The following is a 19560-nucleotide window of genomic DNA, read 5'->3' on the forward strand; positions in this document are numbered from 1 at the left end:
AGCTTTTATGGATCCTACCATCTTCTAGAATTTTCAACGTAAAATTAATGAGAACACAGAGTACTCAATGTTTTTTGTTTTAAATATATTTTATAGAGCAGTTTTAGATTCACAGCAAAATCAGTGTGATATTTTAACTTTAAAATTCTACTTATACAAAAATAACTTCATTGAGATACTATACACACATAAAATTTACCTTTTTAACTTGTACAATTCTGTGTTTTTCAGTATGTTCATGGAGTTGTGTAACCATCACCACTCTAAGTTCAGAATTAAGATTTACTTTTAAACGATGAAATTAAAATGCCATTTAAAGAATTTTAAAAAAAGGAGAAAAATATCCTTCAAACTCCCCGTTCTAACCAAATTCTTGTCATTCTTGGTGCATTTTATTTTAGATTTTTTAAGCATTGAAATATTTTTATGACTAATGATGAGAGTGTTCTATGTCATTATTAAAAAATTTGAGAGTAGATGGCTTTGTCTCTTTAAGCTGCTCCCAGTGTGATGAAGTGTGCTGTGATTCTTACTGTGGTGTGTGGACATGAAATTATTCAAGTGAAGAAATAACTTCATGGCTGTGTATCCTGTGGTGTGATGCTGTTTCTCTTGGTATTTGAGCATTTCCCGCGCACTGTTAAGCTTTAGACTTTTGATCACTAATAGTGAATGGATGTTTTTTATTCCTTTGTTCTACGGTATGAAAACATTAGAAGCTGGAATGTCCTTAGATGATGGTGTCTCCTTAAACTCAGGGCAGATTTGGTACTGGGTATTGTGAAGGAGTGATTTCAGCAAGCATCAAAGAGAGGACTGGACAGTAAGTATGTAAGAGTGAACAATAGGAAAAAGACAGTAAAACATACATAGACAGTGGATTTAAACACATTTACAGAAGTTACAGAAATGGCCAAAAATATGCGAAAAGGTGCTCTGGGGTTATGAATGAAAACCTTTTTTCTGGAATCAGATTAAGAACAATTGAAAAAAAAGGATAACTGTAAATGGAATAAAGGACATGGAAAGGAGGTACTTATACTATGAGAGTATAATCGTTCAACATTTTAAGAGGCTAATTTGATAGCATTTATTAAGATTTAGAATAACTCATCTTTAACTGAAGAATAGCACTCTTAAGAATTTTGCGGAAGTAATATCACTGTATATAAAAATACATGTATATAGATGTCCATTGAAGCCATAATTCAATAACAAGAAATTGGAAAAAAACCTGTTACTTGGCAATAGGAAAACTGGCTAAATAAATTATGGTTCAGGTAGCCAGTAAAAAGGACAAGGTACATATATATGTATTGCCCAGTGCAGATGTGTATGTGAAAAAGTAGAAATATGACAATCCCTCCTTTATTTTTTAAAAGGTGCGATTGCAGGTAAGTCTGTTTATGTGTAGGAAAACAGGGATGGTGGAATATTTTACTTTTTGTTTTATATGCTTTTTTTTCAATCGATTGGATTGAGAATGATTTTTACTTTCTTCCTCACCACCCCATGTTTCTCAAATCCAGAATTTGGAAAATTAAGTGACATTCTTATAAGGCTCTTGCAAAGAATGCAATAATTTGAACCAAGCTGTCAAAATATTGCCAAGTAGAACTCGTTAAAGAACCAGCTTTAATGAATAGCTAACTGATTTCAAATTAGGATATTAGCAGTTTATGTGGAAAAAGATGTTTCTAAAGTAAGTGGAAATAGTTTTCACTTAGGTTAAATCTTCTGAAATAATTTTTCTGATCATGAAAGTAAAATATCATTAGAAAACACTTTGAAAAAAATTTTAAAAAAGATAATAAAAATTACCTGTAATTCTTTCACCTAGAGATAATAGTAGGCTAAGTCTTAAAACCTCATCTGTGCCATCAATTTGAAAGTTCAAAAATATTTTATTTTCACAATGAGAGTATGCTTCACCTTAATCACCTTGTCTAATTGCTGAATTAGAGAGGGGATCCATACATTTTTATTGAAGTTTCCCGAAATGTTTCCTATAGAAAATTAGCTTTGGTAATGTTGCACGTTATAAGCAGAGTTAAAAGAGAAGGGTAGAAATGCTGAAAGGTGAAAAAGAAGGGAACTCGAAGGACAGACAAGTGTGACAAGCAAATCCTATATTTTCACGTAATTAGAGAAGGGAGTAGAAGTGTCTGTGATCAAACCAGCCGGAAAAGAAATTTCCCTTTGTTTCTCCCCTCCTGCTGATGGTGCTGGCAGACAGCCAACAGTCATTGAGGAGCCAGTGAGAATGGAAAGGACCATCAGTGATGAGTACTTGTAATTATTTGGTGCGAGCGTATGTGCTCAGTTGTGTCCAACTCCTGCAACTCCATGGACTATAGCCCTCCAGGCTCCTCTGTCCATGGGATTATCCTGGCAAGAACAGTGCAGTGGGTTGCCATTTCCTCCTCCAGGGGATCTTCCCAATCCAGGGATCAAACCTGTGTCTCCTGCATCTCCTGCGTTGGCAGGCAGATTCTTTACCACTGCGCCACCTGGGAAGCCCTGTGTTATTTGGTACTTGGAGGGGAATCGTCTGAGGGACTTGGATCCTCAGGATACACTCATATGTGCTGTGGGAGAGACTGGATTACAGAGTTAACCACCCTAAGCTTCTCACCCCTGGTACTACTTCTTAAGTCTCCTCTTTGCCACAACAGACCCTGATTCCTCCCTGATAATTAGCCGATACATCACAGGCAGGTCTGATCAGTGGCTTCTTGCAGTCCCTTTGTCCCCTCACTCCCAAGAGCCTTGAGTTCTTTCTAACTCCTCAGCACTTTTCCTAGGCCATCCTAACCTTAAGGATGGCCCATAAATTTTAAAGTCCAGTGCAAAACAAAAACGTGGGCCCCTTGTTCAAAAATTAAGAATTTTAAGTCAAAGCATTAGAACAAGTGGGGGCCTTTTGGAACTGCAGTGTGCAGGCCCACGAGGCTGGCTCTGCTAACCTTAGCCCCATCTCCTGAACAGAGGTCTCCTCTTATGGAGAGAGGGCACATAGATAGTACCCCCATTCTGCCTCCTTTCCTTTTCTGAGTTCATTTAGTACTTAATATCCACGTGGGGCTATGGGTCTGCTGATCCTTGGGACAAAACTGTTCTTTGAGAAGGACAGGTATTGTGGGGGAGGAAAACATTCTCTTTCCTACTTTCTTCTTTTGATTCTCCATCTGGGACCCTGTAGATTATACTGACAAGGACATACCAACAAGGGGAAAAGAAACATATATTTATTAACGTCTGCAAAACACTTACACGTGGGCATACCCAGAGATGGATAGTTCCAAAGAATGGTTAGAGCTTGGGCTTATATAGCATCTTAGCAAGGGAACACTACATTTTTAGAGAAGTGATGAGACAAAGGAAAAGGACTTTGAGTTTCTAGGGGCAATAAATTGATTGAAAGCAAACATATGTGTGGATCACAACAAACTGTGGAGAATTCTGAAAGAGATGGGAGTACCAGACCACCTGACCTGCCTCTTGAGAAACCTGTATGTAGGTCAGGAAGTAACAGGTAGAACTGGACATGGAACAACAGACTGGTTCCAAATAGGAAAAGGAGTACGTCAAGGTTGTATATTGTCACCCTGCTTATTTAACTTATATGCAGAGTACATCATGAGGAACGCTGGGCTGGAAGAAGCACAAGCTGGAATCAGGATCACCGGGAGAAATATCAATAACCTCAGATATGCAGAAGACACCACCCTTATGGCAGAAAGTGAAGAGGAACTAAAAAACCTCTTGATGAAAGTGAAAGAGGAGAGTGAAAAAGTTGGCTTGAAGCTCAACATTCAGAAAACAAAGATCATGGCATCTGGTCCCATCACTTCATGGGAATTAGATGGGGAAACAGTGTCAGACTTTATTTTTTTGGGCTCCAAAATCACTGCAGATGCTGATTGCAGCCATGAAATTAAAAGACGCTTACTCCTTGGAAGGAAAGTTATGACCAACCTAGATAGCATATTAAAAAGCAGAGACATTACTTTGCCAATCAAGGTCCGTCTAGTCAAGGCTATGGTTTTTCCAGTGGCCGTGTATGGATGTGAGAGTTGGACTGTGAAGAAAGCTGATCGCCGAAGAATTGATGCTTTTGAACTGTGGTGTTGGAGAAGACTCTTGAGAGTCCCTTGTACTGCAAGGAGATCCAACCAGTCCATTCTAAAGGAGATCAGCCCTGGGTGTTCATTGGAAGGACTGATGCTAAAGCTGAAGCTCCAGTACTTGGACCACCTCATGCGAAGAGTTGACTCACTGGAAAAGACTCTGATGCTGGGAGGGATTGGGGGCAGAAGGAGAAGGGGATGACAGAGAATGAGATGGCTGGATGGCATCACCGACTTGATGGAGGTGGGTTTGAGCGAACTCCGGGAGTTGGTGATGGACAGGGAGGCCTGGCGTGCTGTGATTCATGGGGTTGCAAAGAGTCGGACACGACTGAGCGACTGAACTGAACTGAACTGAACTGAATGGATAATGAGTAAGAACTAGTTAGTAAGAGTTGTTATGTAGAATCTTCTGGAGCCATCTCTGGGTGAACACAGGTCTAAAGTCTCTGGAGGTTAACCCTTGTTCTTCGTGGTAGAAAGAGGGAGGACACCTTTGTAAATTTATATTCTGCTTTAGGCAAATAGAAGGGCTTCCCTGGTGGCCTAGATGGTAAAGAATCTGCCTGCCATGTTTGAGTCCCACATTTGATCCCTGGATTGGGAAGATCCCCTGGAGGAAGGCATGGCAACCCACTCCAGTATTCTTGCCTGGAGAGTCCCATGGACAGAGGAGCCTGGGGTTTCGAAGAGTTGGACATGACTGAGTGACTTAACACTTTCATTTTCGGCAAATAGGAGGAAGACAGAGAGCTTTCCTTCTATTTGCTTCTTCTCAGTTGCCTTCATCTCAGTATAATCCTTATGGTGAAGTGGCATACATTGGGGTGGCATTTTCTGCTGCCCTGTAGTGTCCTTCCTGGGCAGATGGAACCCCATCTGACCCCTTGAGTATATTTCAAAAAAGACTGCACTTCCTGCAGACATGACCCTGTGCTGGGGCACCTAGCTCAGCATTCGGTGAGTGGGGTGCAAGCTGGATTTCATTCACCTCCAGTGTGCTTGACTGGACATCCTCATGCAGGGAGGAGCCTGCATAATCCTATATAACCATTTGCCCAGGGCTAAATGTCCTTTCTCTTTAATTGTTCCTTGGTGCTTGCGTGCTCAATTGTGTTCCACTCTGTGCAATCCCATGGACTGCAGCCCTCTAGGCTCCTCTGTCTGTGGGATTTCCCAGACAAGAATACTGGAGTGAATTGTCATTTCCTCCTCCAAGAAATCTTCCTGACCCAGGGGTTGAACTCATGTCTCCTGTGTCACCTTTAGCAGGAGCTTTCTTTACCACTAGTGCCACCTGGGAAGCCCCACATAAAGATCCAAATCCCTTGACTTGAGGACTTAGGCTTCTTGGATTTGTACTCTAGGATATCACTCTTTGCCCTTTTTGCTAGTTAGTTTTGCTCACTTATTTTCAAAATTCCTTTTCTTATGAATAAAAGTCATCCGTTATTGGGATGCATCTATTCAGTTCAGTTCAGTTCAGTTGCTCAGTCGTGTCCGACTCTCCGCGACCCCATGAATCACAGCACGCCAGGCCTCCCTGTCCATCACCAACTCCCGGAGTTCACTCAAACTCATGTCCACAGAGTCGGTGATGCCATCCAGCCATCTCATTCTTGGTTGTCCCCTTCTCCTCCCGCCCCCAACCTTTCCCAGCATCAGAGTCTTTTCCAGTGAGTCAACTCATCGCATGAGGTGGCCAAAGAGTAGGCAAATAGATCCATTAGACTTTTTCTGTTCTAAGTTGGAGGGGTTTTCAACCTCACCTTTAAGATGGTATTTGTTTAAACAAAGAAAAGAAATGAATGAAATATAAAAAGAGAAAAGATGAATTGTTATACTCTCTATAGTATTTTATAATTTATGGCTAGATTTGCTTGAGAGTAAGCCAGGGAAGGGTGAGGACTGAGGTGAGAGAAGAGAAGAACAAATGAAGTCATGTTCTTGAGAGGGTTGGGTTTTTTAAAAAATTTTATTTATTATTTATTTAGCTGTACCAGGTCTTAGTTGCAGGATGTATAAGCTTTAGTTGTGCAGAAATTGTAGTTTGGCATGTGAACTCTTAGTTGCAACATGTAGGATCTAGTTCCCTGACCAGGTATGGAACCTAGGGCCCCTACATTGGCAGTATGGAGTCTTAATCACTGGCCCATCATGGAAGTCCTTTGAGAGGGTTTTTTTAAACTGGATTTTGACATGTTAAAAGGATGTTAGTTTCCCTTCGTTTTCCCACCCACCAAAAACAAATAATGCATATACCAGAGTTATGGAAGATGGGATCTATTTATATTGGCCTTTTAAAACCCTGCGTGTGTTCCTCCCATGAAGTCATAATAGAGCAGCAGAAGGGCTGTTCTGAGTTACTACCAGACCATCCAGCCTGGTATTCAGATTGTAGTCATTCCCAGGAATGGGACAGGGGAAAATCATCTAAAACACACTAAGCCCCCATGAACTTTTCTAAGCATTTTTATAACCTGTGTAAACATTATGCACTCTGGATTCTGTGTATGTGGATGTGTGTGAGCGTGTGTGTGTGTGAGCAGGCATGTGTGAATGTGTTGGAGAGAGGCCTGGAAATTAAAACTCTGGTACTCATTAAATAAAAAAAAAATAAAAATACTGTATTTGCTTACTTGGATCCTCAGATCTATTTCTGATTTGTTTGTCATTTCTGATAGCAGAAATTTAAGCTCTATGATTTTGGAACAGATTTCGGTACTCCTGTGGCTTGGTATTATACTTATAAGCTTAGAGATATTGTATATGAATAGATTTATAAACAAAGATTTGCCAACAAAGGTCCGTCTAGTCAAAGCTATGGTTTTTTCGAGTTGTCATATGTGGTTGTGAGAGTTGGACTGTAAAGAAAGCTAAGTGCCGAAGAATTGATGCTTTTGAACTGTGGTGTTGGAGAAGACTCTTGAGAGTCCCTTGGACTGCAAGGAGATCCAACCAGTCAATCCTTAAGGAAATCAGTCCTGAATATTCACTGGAAGGACTGAGGGTGAAGCTGAAACTCTAATACTTTGGCCACCTGATGCGAAGAACTGACTCATTGGAAAAGACCTTGATGCTGGGAAAGATTGAAGGCAGGAAGAGAAGGGGACGACAGAGGATGAGATGGTTGGATGGCATCACCGACTCTATGGACATGAGTTTGAGTAAGCTCTGGGAGTGGGTGATGGACAGGGAAGCTTGCGTGCTGCAGTCCATGGGGTCGCAAACAGTCAGACATGACTAAGCGACTGAACTGACTGATAAACAAAAATATATAATATGTTCTTGCTCATCTTTTCTCTAGGCACATCCAGAATTTATAGGAATACGCTGTTCCTGCCATTAAAACTTTGTAAGGCAGACTAGAAGAATATTTTCTTTGATTTTTATTTGAAAGCAGAACTTCTTTTTACTCTTCCATATTGTTTTGGTTCCGATAAAGAAATTGGATCACTAGGTTAGTGTGAATTGATATGTGCTTATTTTACCAGTTAGGATGTGAACTTGACCATGAAGACCATTTCAGTCATCTCTGAGATCATTCTGCCCATCACATATTAAAACCAGAGCTCTAAATGTTATATGACATAATTAGCTAGTTAAGAAGTTAGATACAAAATCTGACATGAATTGCAAATGGTTTCCCTGTCGGCAGTCAATTTTGATCATATGCCAGTGGCTGCCTGTGGCATGTTAAGAAGAACTGTGGTTCTGTATTTGTGCTGAACAGGAAAATAATTATATGATCAATAAGTGAGAAGTTATTCTCCTATCCTGGGCCCAAGATAGGATGATAAGGTCATATGTTTGCTATCATCATCTATCATCATCTTAATTCAGAGAAGACCTCTTACAAAGTCATAGATGTTTTTGTCGGTAGCCGTGTTAGAGATGTTTTCTCTTTTCCCCAATGAGTCATTTAACTGCCACCAAGCAAGCATTTAAGTTGGAGGATGGGGCTGGGGTTTTATATGTAATGGAAATACCACAGACTAGTGGAAAAGCAGGGTCTATTGAATGACCAATTGAAATAAAATTTTAGAACACAGAAGAAAACCTGAAGGTACTGAGAAAGCCCACCATTGTGTGATCATATTCAGAAAAGAGTAAGAAACAGATCGGTAAGAAGCAGTTAACTTTCTCCTTGCTCCAAACTTGTTTATATGACTGAGTTTGTAGTTTTCAAATTCTGTGTGTGTACTGCCTTGTTTTGCTTTATCTATGTGTCTTCTCTCAACTAACCATGAGGTCTTGAGAAACAAGTCTACATGCAAGGTCTTATACACAGAGAGAGCGAGAGATATTTGTTCATTGCAGGATTGAAACCATGCACGGTGCTCTAGTTTGCAGTGCTTTTGTGTATTTAAGGAGTTTGCTCACTGCATAAGCATTACTACCTCTGTTTGTCTTCCGGAAGCTGAGGTTGACGGTGACCAAGTGAATTGTACCATTCTTCCGGTGGTTCTGAATGCGTTATTGATTAGTAGCAGAATTGACTGGCATAAATGGCAGCTGAGGGTTTTCTTCCTCTCTTCTACCTTGTGCTGTTTTGGCAGGAGAAGTGAAGGGCAATTTTCAAGGCTCTCCAAACTGCATGATAAATAATTGTTGGATAAAGTAATATCCTCCCCTAGATGAGCACAAAGCAAGGGGTCAGGTCCGGCTGCCCTGATTGTGATTTCCCTGTACAGCCCACTGGTGGGAGTCGCCTACCGTTTGGTTCAGGTCCCAGCTCCTCCCTTACTTGTCTGTAACTGGGGGTGAGTCATGGCAACCTTGCTGCCCTCCTTTTTCCAATTGTAAAAGAGAGATGCCTTTGCCACCAGATGTCTTAAAGTGCCTCCGACTGCTGGAACGAAGCCCCTCTGGAAGCAGGAAGCATTGTTGTCGCAGTACATGGGCTCTTTGCGTGATAACTGCCTCGTCTTCCCCTCTCCCCTCTCCCAGATTTCCTGCTGAGGTAAGGAATGTGGAATGGGTTTGTGTGTTTCTCCTCAGCTTTCAGTTCCTTTTGTGTATGTCTGGCCTTGTAAATGTAGTGAATAAATGCTATAATTATAACCCTTTTTGACAGCTCTGTAATTTAATTGTAATTCACTCTGAGCATCTTTTAAAGACAATGATGTGTATTGAAGATGCAGCTGTTCCAATCTCATCTGCTAAACTGACATGAATCGTTGGAATCATTGTCCCAGAAACTGTGGAAACTTCCAATCTATTCAAGGCCAAATATAGGACTATACTGTGTGTGTGAGTGTGTATGTGTGTGAGTGAGACCACTTTCTGTACTCTAGTTTGACAAAAGTAGCTGTGTGATATTTACAGAGAAGTATCAGTTAAAATTTGCCTTTGCATAAATATGTAAATTACATGTTATAAAGTGGAAAAACCCTTGGATTTATTTTGTGCAGTAAGCTGAGCGGTATACCTCTGTTAACATTCCTCTGCCAACCTGAAGTTGATTCCCATCAGCACTGGCAGGTGGTCATTGGAAACCTTGTTGTTGTTAATCACTCACTCGCGTCCAACTGTTTGTGACCCCATGAACTGCAGCACACCAGGCTTCCCTGTCCTTCACTGTTTCCCAGAGTTTGCTCAGACTCATATCCATTGAGTCAGTGATGCCATCCAACCATCTCATCCTCTGTTGTCCCCTTCTCCTCCTGTCTTCAACCATTCCCAGCATCAAGGTCTTTTCCAATGAGTTGGCTCTTCACATCAGGTGGCCAAAGTATTGGAGCTTCAGATTCAGTGTCAGTCCTTCCAATGAATATTCAGGGTTGATTTCCTTTAGGATTGACTGGTTTGATCTTCTTGCAGTCCAAGGGACTCTCAAGAATCTTCTCCAGCTCCACAGGTTGAAAGCAGCAGTTTGTCAGTACTCGGCCTTGGTCATAAAACGTTGTATTATTTCCTAGGGCTGCCATAACAAATTGTCATAGACAATTTGTTGGCTTAAATCTGCTGGCTTAAATAGCAGAAATTGATTGTTCTGTTCTCTGTGTCCTGGAGGCTAGAAGTCCAAAATCAGTGTGTTGGCAGAGTGCTGTCAGAGAGGATACATTTATTCCTCTTGCGAAGCTTCTGGTAACTTTAGGTGTTCCTTGGCTTGTATGTGATGTTCTTTCTGCGTCTTCACATCATCTTTCCTCTGTGTGCATCTCTGTCCAAACCTTCCATGTTTATAAGGACACCAGTCATAGAATGAGGGCCCACCCCACAGACTTCATTTTAACTTGATTACTTCTGTAAAGACCTTCTCTCTAAATAAGGTCACATTCTAAGGCACTAGGGGTTAGGATTCAACATATCATTTCTGGAGGAGACACCATTCAGCTCATAACAGATGTCTACTTGAATATGCAAAAATTTTCTTGTGACAATAGCTGCAAATAATTTGTGCCCTGAAGACTTTTGGATGATTGCAGGAAGCCTTGCAAAAGTATTATTTATTTTATATTGATATTGTTCCTCTTATTTGGGCTGTGTGTGTGCTCAGTCACTGCAGTCTTGTCTGACTCTTTGTGACCCTATGGATTATAGCCCTACAGGCTCCTCTGTCCATGTAATTTTCCTGGCATGGATACTGGAGTGGGTTGCCAGGCCTTCCTCCAGGGGATCATCCCGATCCAGGGATTGAACTCACATCTCCTGTGTCTCCAGCATTGCAGGCAGATTCTTTACCACTGAGCCTCTGGGGAAGCCCCTTGGGCTATACTGCAGGGCATTTAAATCTACCATCTTCCATTGGAAAAGACACTGATGCTGGGAAAGGCAGGAGGAGAAGGGTACGACAGAGGACGAGATGGTTGGATGGCATCACCAACTCAATGGAGATGTGTTTGAGCAAGCTCCGGGAGATGGTGAAGATCAGGGAAACCTGGCATGCTGCAGTCCATGGGGTCGCAAAGAGTTGGACGTGACTGAGCGACTGAACAACACCAACCTACTGTTTGGCCAAGTAGTTGCAGTGGAGCCTGCCTGCCTTTTGACTTTCATTGCTCTGAATACAGTTTATGAATATAAGATGTTGTGAAAGAATTGATAATATCAGATTGTCTCAGCACCTTCTAATTGGTAGGTGAATTGAAGATGAGTTCCTCCAATTAAAGCTGAATAACATGGATCTTTCCCCAACCCTAGTTTTCCTCTTGCCCACCACTTCTACTTCCTGTTACAGAGTTATTTGAATATAATTCAGGAAGATGTTTCTAGTATCAGGAGACTCCTTCATTTGAAGATTCTGGTGGGCTTGATCATAGTTTGTTATGAAACAGAAATCTGAATATAATATCTAAGATTAAGGAAATAAAATGGAACAGATGAAGATAGTTTGATGCGATAGAAATGATGGTCAGCTGGGTATTAGGAGACCAGATTATGGTTAAGGTTCTGCAGTTAACTAATGTGACCTTGGAGGAGCAAATTCACCTGTTTACTGACTGTACACTGTGGGCATTGGATTATTAGGTGACCTTCCAGCTCAAGTCCTGTGATTTCAGGGTCACTGCTGCATAAGTAAATACAGGTAGGTAGTAATGATTTAGGTCAGTGCCCAAACGTGGTGCTTGGCAAGATTTTAAAAGGTGTTGTTAGAGATTCCACTTAATTTGTGAACCAGATAAATGATTATCAGGTGCGCTTAGGCTTACACTACAAGGAGGTAAAATAAGGAAATGAATTGGGGAAATTCAGTTGTAAGAAATATGAGAAAGGAGATCAAAGGATTCTATTTGAGTGAAAGAAAGAAAAGGAGGAGTAAAAGCTTTCAGAAGCCCTCCCTTGGCTGTGGTTGCAGGCACCTGTCAGAAGGGCCTCCTCAACTCTAGCAGCCACACCTGTGTCTCTGTTACCACTCAGGTGTATTTCTGAAGCCAAATATTTACTTTCTCTGAATCTCAAGTATCCTGAACATGCAGAGAAAAGTACTCATATTGCAGGCTTTCTTTGGTTTCTAGGAGATTAGCTCAGGAGTCTCGTTAGGACAACTTGTGATTTCCAGTCTCTGCTCTTGTGATCAATTTTTGGCTCTCATCCAAATGAGCTCTTTGGATTTCACTCTGCTGCCTCAGAAAAGAGACAGTGGGGTTTTAGTTTCTGTGCCTAAGAGAAACTTGCCTTTCTTTGAAGGAGTGCATAGTCTGCCGGAGCCTATTGGAGGAGGGACCCAAGCCTCAGTTCTTAGTATGCTGTATGAATAATACAAGTTGTTGATTTCAGGACCATCTGCAATGAGGACAGGCTGATAAATTCATTTTGGTGGCCTAGTCATTTTTTTCTTGCAAGCGTTGCTTTTGATTTTTTTTTTTTTTAATTTTGTTCTTTGAGCTTACGACCCTTGAAGAAGGAGTTGGATTACCTGTAAGGCATGATTATTCATTTATTAAATACCGACTAGAAGAAACAATAATTATGGCACGCTGTGACACATGCTATATTAGAGGTTTGAACAAAGGACTCTGTGAGCCTAGTGAAAAGGGGAAATTAGTGGAAGGGGAACTGCTGCTTGGAGAAAGGGAGGGCAGGCTTCTTAAAGGATGTAGCATTTTAGCTGAGTCTCAAAGGGTGAATAGAAAGTAAATAATACCCAAAAGGAAAGGCAGATGGGTAACCATGACCAGGAAAAGTGTGCTTGATGTGTTCAGAATCCAGCCAGTAATCCAGTGTGCTTCTGTTGAAGGTCTGTAGTGAGGAGGGATGGGGCAGACCTCTGGAAAGGGAGTAGGTCAAGGCTAGATTATGAAAGATGTCAATGTTGTGCCATGCTTGGAGCTGAACTTGATCCCCTAGGGTAAGAGAGATACTGAAAATTTTTAAACATGATCAGATCCACATTTTAGAAGATCATTCTGACAGCCACATGTGGTATGGCCTGGAAGGCCCAAAATCAGTCAGGAAAATGAATTTGGAAACTATTGCAGTACATCATTGAGAAAAGCAAGGCACAGTCCCTTGGTTCAGGTGTTTATTTTTTCTTGTCTGCTGTTAACCGCTACAAGGGCTTCTACTCAGGAGTTTTTATCATGATCATTACACGGTTAAGAGATGAGGCTTTTTCTTTTTTTTTTTTTTTCAAGTTCATTGGGTTTTTAATTTCTTTTAATTTTAAAATAGGTAATGAATTTATATATGTCGAAAACACCAAAGTTTAAAAACTTCTTCCCATCCCATTTCTCATGTCATTTTCTCCCTCCCCAAGGTATCGCTGTTTTTAGTTTTATGTGACTCTCTGTAGAGGTTTTTTAGTGTATATACAAGAAGAGTCTAGTCTATATTTTTTTATACCGTATAACGAATATAGTTGCCAGGCACACGATTCATACTGTTTTCACTGAAGTTTTGCCCCATGGGTATCCTGGAGAGTCTCCCACAGTCTGGTTTTGCTGATTGCATCCCTGCAGTGGAGTTTATATGTTCCTCTGTCCTCTGTGTTTTTTGTAAATTAGTAGTTTGATCAAAGCGCTATCAGATTTAGATTAGATTTTTTTCCCCAAGACTGTTTCATAGGTGGTGTGTTCTTCCAACAGAGGCAGACAATACCAGGTTGTCTCTTTTCTTGTTGCTTCAAGTACTTTTACTGTTTCATTTTTTAATATTTTAATTTTTACCCCATTGGAGATTGATCCTGGGTGTTCATTGGAAGGACTGATGCTAAAGCTGAAACTGCAATACTTTGGCCACCTCATGCGACAAGTTGACTCACTGGAAAAGACTCTGATGCTGGGAAAGGTTGGGGGCAGGAGGAGAAGGGGACGACAGAGAATGAGATGGCTGGATGGCATCACCGACTCTGTGGACATGAGTTTGAGTGAATTCTGGGAGTTGGTGATGGACAGGGAGGCCTGGCGTGCTGTAATTCATGGGGTCACGGAGAGTCAGACACGACTGAGCGACTGAACTGAACTGAACTGGAGTTTTTTTTAGTGAATAGTGTGAGTATGGTTCCAGCTTTATCCTTTTCCAGTTGACTATCCAGTAATTCCAACAACATTTACAAAATAAGCTATCTTTCCCCTCTGATTTAAGATGCCACATGTATTAAATATTGAATTCCCAGATGTATTTGGGTCTATTTATGAGTTTCTATTCTGTTCTATTTATCTATGTATTCATGCAATCTTCTCGTTTTTGTAAAGTTTTTTTTTTTCTATGTGGACCATGTTAAAAGACTTTATTAAATTTGTCACAATACTGCTTCTGTTTTATGTTTCAGTTTTTTGGCCATGAGGTATGTGGGATCTTAGCTCTCTGACCAAAGGGCAAACCTATACTGTTTGCATTGGAAGGTGAAGTCTTAACTGCTGGACCTCCAAGGAAGTCCCCATGCAGTTGTTCCATACTGTCTTAATTCTTCTTGTTGTTCTGTCGCTAAGTTGTGTCCTCATGGACTGTGGCATGCCAAACTCCTGTCCTCCACTATCTCCCAGAGTTTGCTCAAATTCATATTCATTGAGTCGTTGATGCTATCTAACCATCTCATCCTCTGCCACCCCCTTCTCCTTTTGCCTTTCATCTTTCCCAGCATCAGGGTCTTTTCCAGTGAGTTAGCTCTTCGAATCAGGTGGCCAAAGTATTGGAGTTTCAGCTTCAGCATCAGTCCTTCCAGTGAATATTCAGGGTTGATTTCCTTTCAGATTGACTAGTTTGACTTTCCTTGCAGTTGAAGAGACTCTCAAGAATCTTCTCCAGCACCACAGTTTGAAAGCATTACTTCTTTGGTGCTCAGCCTTCTTTACAGGCCAGCTCTCACATCCATACATGACTACTAGAAAAACTATAACTTTGACTGTATGGACCCCTGTTGGGGTCCAAGTGATGTTTCTTCTTTACAATACACTGTCTAGGTTTGTCATAGCTTTCCTTCCAAGGAGCAAGCGTCTTTTAATTTCATGGCTGCATTCACCGTCCGCAGTGATTTGGGATCCCAAGAAAATAAAATCCGTCACTTTTTCCTCTTGTATTTGCCATGAAGTGATGGTACCAGATGCCATGATCTTATAGTTTCTTGAGTGTTGAGTTTCAAGCCAGCTTTTTCACTCCTCTCTTTTACCTTCATCAAGAGGCTCTTTAGTGTACTAGTTCCTCTACACTTTCTACAGTTGGTGTCATCTGCATATTTGAGGTTGTTGATATTTCTCCAGCAATCTTGATTCCTGCTTGTGATTAATCCCAGCCTGGCATTTCGCATGCTGTACTCTGCATACTTAATTATTGAAGGTCTATAAAACATCTTACTATCTGGTAGAGCTAGTTTCCCTTTGTTAGTCTTCTTTCTCAGAGCATTGCTCATTATTCTTTTTTATTGGAATTGCCTTTGACTTGTAGGTTAAGTTAAGGAGAATGATATCTTCATGATGTCAGGTTTTCTTGCCCATAAGCATGGTATGCCTTTCCGTTTGATCACTTGTCTGGCCCTTGGAAATGTCTTGACATTTTCCTTTTTCAATCCCTTCACATCCTTATTAAATTTATTTTGTTGTTTTGACTGTCATTATAATTGAGGACTTTTCATCCGTTATATCTGCTCTGTGTTCTCATTGATCCTTACTCTATCAGACTTAAGAAATTCTCTTGTTTTAGTAGTTTTTGGTTGCTTTTCTTGGGTTTTTCATCATATCATCTGTAAATAATGTGATTTAACTTATTCTACTCCAGTCTTTTATTTATCCAACTCCTTTCTATTGTGTTGGCTAAACCGTTCACTTACTTAGCTGCTAGTGCTGTTTTACTGCAAATTTGCTTTGGATTAAATCCCACTTTTCCAGCACTACCTGGCAGCAGGTGACACAACTGCCTCCTTTGCCTGGAGCTGGGTGCCAGGTTTGATCAACTGGTATCAGATCTAGGGAGAGTTGGGTGTCAGAGGATATAAGCACTAGGCTGTGTCTCTCCAAGTAAACAGTAGGCTTTTCACACCCTTATTTTTTTTTTAAGGGAAATAGGTAAATAGCTCTTCATTTGTGATCTTCTCTCAACATTGTAATTTTTTTTAATAGAACTCTTGATTGAATCTTCCCCTTCTATGCTAGATTGTCTTTTCTTTTGCCTCTATTTCTCTCTGCCTGTGTGTGTGCTAAGTTGCTTCAGTTTGTGTCTGACTCTTTGCAAGCCTGTCAGCTGTAGCCCGCCAAGCTCCTCTGTCCTTGGGGATTCTCCAGACAAGAATACTAGAGTGGGTTGCCATGCCCTTCTCTAGGGGATCTTCCTGACCCAGGGATTGAACCCACGTCTCTTACATCTCCTGCATTGCAGGCAGATTCTTTACAACTAGCGCAATATGGGAAGCCCTTTCCCTCTGCTTCCCTGGACCCTTTTCCTTACCTCTCTTTTATTTCTCTTTCCCCAGTTCCCTGTTATTCTCTATATTATATTTGATTTGGAGTCTTGGGGTAGTTAAATTCTTCTTATAAAGAAAAAATCTTATAGCTGGACTTAGCATGCTTTATTGGGTACCAATATTTAGAATTTTTATCTTTGTCATTGTGAAGCTGAGGCAGGGTAACAGGTTAGAGTGTCAGGAGCCTTGTGTTGGAGACTCCCTAATGTCTCGGACCTTTAGGAAGTGATTCAAGATTGTCTTAAAACAATTCTTTGAGATATTACTGTGTAATACAGAGAAACCTCTATTTTTTTAGATAAAATTTATTCTTGGAAATACTTCTTAAAGCTCTTGTTGTGAGTTAAAATCCTGACCACGAAAAGCAAGTGTTCTGACTGCTCATGAAGTTTCTCAGTATCCAGTTAGACATGGATGTGTAAGGAGCATCAAGTCAGCCTTGCTGCTGGTTCTACTTTCACTGTGTACTTAGTTTCAGCGTTGGGTCCCTACCTTGGAGCCCTCCTGGCACTCTGGTTCCTCTAAGACTGACATTCTGCCTTATGCTCTAACCCCAGTCACTGCAGTGACGGTGTCCTCCTACAACAATAGGCACTTTACTGAAACAAAACCAAGATAATCAACTTTTGTTTTTGAGTGCCTATCCTGTGCTAGACACTGGTACATGTCCATGAATCAAAGCATATGGTACCTCCCTTTGTTGCCAAAGTGCTGTGCTATGTGTGGATTGCCAATGGAGAAACAGCTCAAACACAATTTTAAGAAACCACAGTAAGAAAAAAAAAAAAAAGAATCCACAGTAAGACTTTACTGAACCTGTACCCTGATGCATCTTTGTTAATACAAATGCCACCTCATGGTCATTGTTATAAACTTCAGTTATAAAAGAATGGTATGCTATTTTCTAAATAAAGAGAAGCTTGCCCTTTCATAAACTCAACTAGGGAAAGGTATGTACCAGAAATCAGGAGCTCCTTTTCACTCCATTGCTTCCTTGGATATCTCTGCTGTGCCCTTTCTCTCCAGCTGTGTTATTCCCCCTTTCCAATACTCAGTTCCTTTATTGATGGAGAAGCAAATGACAGGATAAAACTTGGAGCCAATATAGTAATAAAAATTAATATAGCAATGAAAACATTTCTTGGACACCAAAGAAAGGCATGCCCTCATGTTTGCCCCTGCACTGTGGACCTTACTGCTTATTATTTCTTTGTGTCTTTGTCTTCCTTTTAAAGCTTGAAAAGAGTCCACTTCCCTTCCCATCTGTTCACCACATTAATTGCTCTGGGCTGGTAGGAGTTTCTTCAATATAGGTCTTCTTCCTGCTGTTGATTTTAAGTTCATTACATAACCCCAGCTGATTTATTGTTTAACTTCTTAATCTTCCTCTTATTGGTGTTGGGAAATGTCCTTGATGCCGCTGAGCAGATTAGGTTTGGAGACTGAAATGGTCCGTAGTTTCTTTATAAAAAGCATGTGTAAACTTTTTGTATATATTTCACCTTGGGTGGTGATCTGGCCTTTTCCAGTTGAATAGCAAGTGTATATCAATTGTTTGATTAGAAAAGATATTCTGAGTACTGCCGTCTGTCTATGCTGGCCTGGATGGGAGACATGGAGATGTAAGACATTGCTTCTATAATTGGAGAGTGTAGAGTCCACTTGAAATGCAATCTTAAGTTGTTCAGTTGTGTCCGACTCTTTGTGGCCTCACGGACTATGGTGGTGGTGGTGGTTTAGTCGCAAAGTCGTGTCCGACTCTTGCGACCCTGTGGACTGTAGCCTGCCAGGCTCCTCTGCCCATGGGATTCTCCAGGCAAGAATACTGGAGTGGGCTGCCATTTCCTTCTCCAGGGGATCTTCCCGATCCAGGGATTGAACCTGGGTCTCCTGCATTACAGGCAGATTCTTTACCAACTGAGCTGTGAGGGAAGCCCATGGACTATACAGTCTGTGAAATTCTCCAGGCCAGAATACTGCAGTGGGTAGCCTATCCCTTCTCCAGTGGATCTTCCTGAACTAGGAATTGAACCAGGGTTTCTTGCATTGGAGGTAGATTCTTTATCAGCTGAGCTACCAGGGAAGTCCATGGTGGGTTGCAAAAGATTAGACTCCCAAGTCAAAAGATCTGCACCTATCTTGTTTTATGGCCTTGTTTTGGCTTTTTTTTTTTTTCTCTAGAAACTGAATGGGTTGAATTGAAGACGCTTAGGATCATCTACCTTAGAGAGCTAAGCAAGTGGGCTCTGGTTCCCAAGGCTTCTACCAAATGCTCCAAGTCCCTCACTTTTTGTATTAGCTTTCCATATAAAATGTTAAAAAAAAAGCTTGCAGAGCTAAAAGTATTTGAAGACACCTCTTCTAATTGTGATTTTTTTTGTGTGAGTCCAAGACTTTGCAACAAAATATAAGAACATTTAAGAAGCATATGCTAAGTGTGTGACATAGAATTCTCTATTAGTCATTCAGCTTTCACTAGGTTCCTTGCAGATTGGAGAATATTATAGCTTCTGAACACCATACTGTCTTCAGTTAGGTATGCTGTGGACTCAGATCAAAACTTATGTGAAATGTTATATGGCTGGTAATCCTAGAAAATATTAAAAAGTAGAAAAAAATTATTAATAGATCTTCCACTTAATAAAGACAATTATTCTTATGTTGCTGACTTATTTTACTTCCAGGTTGTTTTCCTGTATACCATGATATTTTAACATAGTTCTGAATATATAATATTCATACACAAGCACACGGTTTTATATTCTGTGTGTGTATACATATATATATATATATACACACACACAGTTTTATATTCTGGCTTTTTATTTAATCTTATAGCAGAAATGTTTTCCTGAGGGCTATGAGGCAAAAGCCAGAAAAAAACATGTAGCACAATGCCTGGCTAACAGGTGCTCAACAAATAGCAACTAATCAAATTACTTGTTCAGTTAATTCCAAGCAAATCTGAAAGTTCTATTTCTGCCTATTCTGTGATATTAAAAGCTCCTGTTGCCTATTTCTAAAACTGAATGTACACACACTGTAGGATCCACCAACTCCAGTCCTAAGTGAATATTGAATAGAAATGCA

The 19560-nt window shown here is 40.7% G+C and overlaps 1 protein-coding gene across 3 annotated transcripts in view; it reads left to right on the forward strand.

Moving 5' to 3' along the window:
- Positions 1 to 19560, forward strand: part of CRACD (capping protein inhibiting regulator of actin dynamics) — a 278521-nt gene that overhangs the window by 166645 nt on the left and 92316 nt on the right. Inside the window, exon 1 of one of the 3 annotated variants that reach the window (XM_088836349.1) lies at positions 8566 to 9093. The exons of 1 other annotated variant lie outside the window; for it this stretch is intronic. The gene's annotated coding sequence lies outside the window, so the exon portion shown is untranslated. Of the gene's footprint in view, positions 1 to 8565; positions 9094 to 19560 lie in introns of those variants that run through there. One more of the 3 variants, XM_088836346.1, reaches the window with a different exon arrangement.

This window comes from Moschus berezovskii, chromosome 5 (assembly GCF_049115385.1).
Source record: "Moschus berezovskii isolate FMDL1 chromosome 5, NW_MosBer_1.0, whole genome shotgun sequence".
In the NCBI taxonomy this organism is placed as follows: Eukaryota; Metazoa; Chordata; class Mammalia; order Artiodactyla; family Moschidae; genus Moschus; species Moschus berezovskii.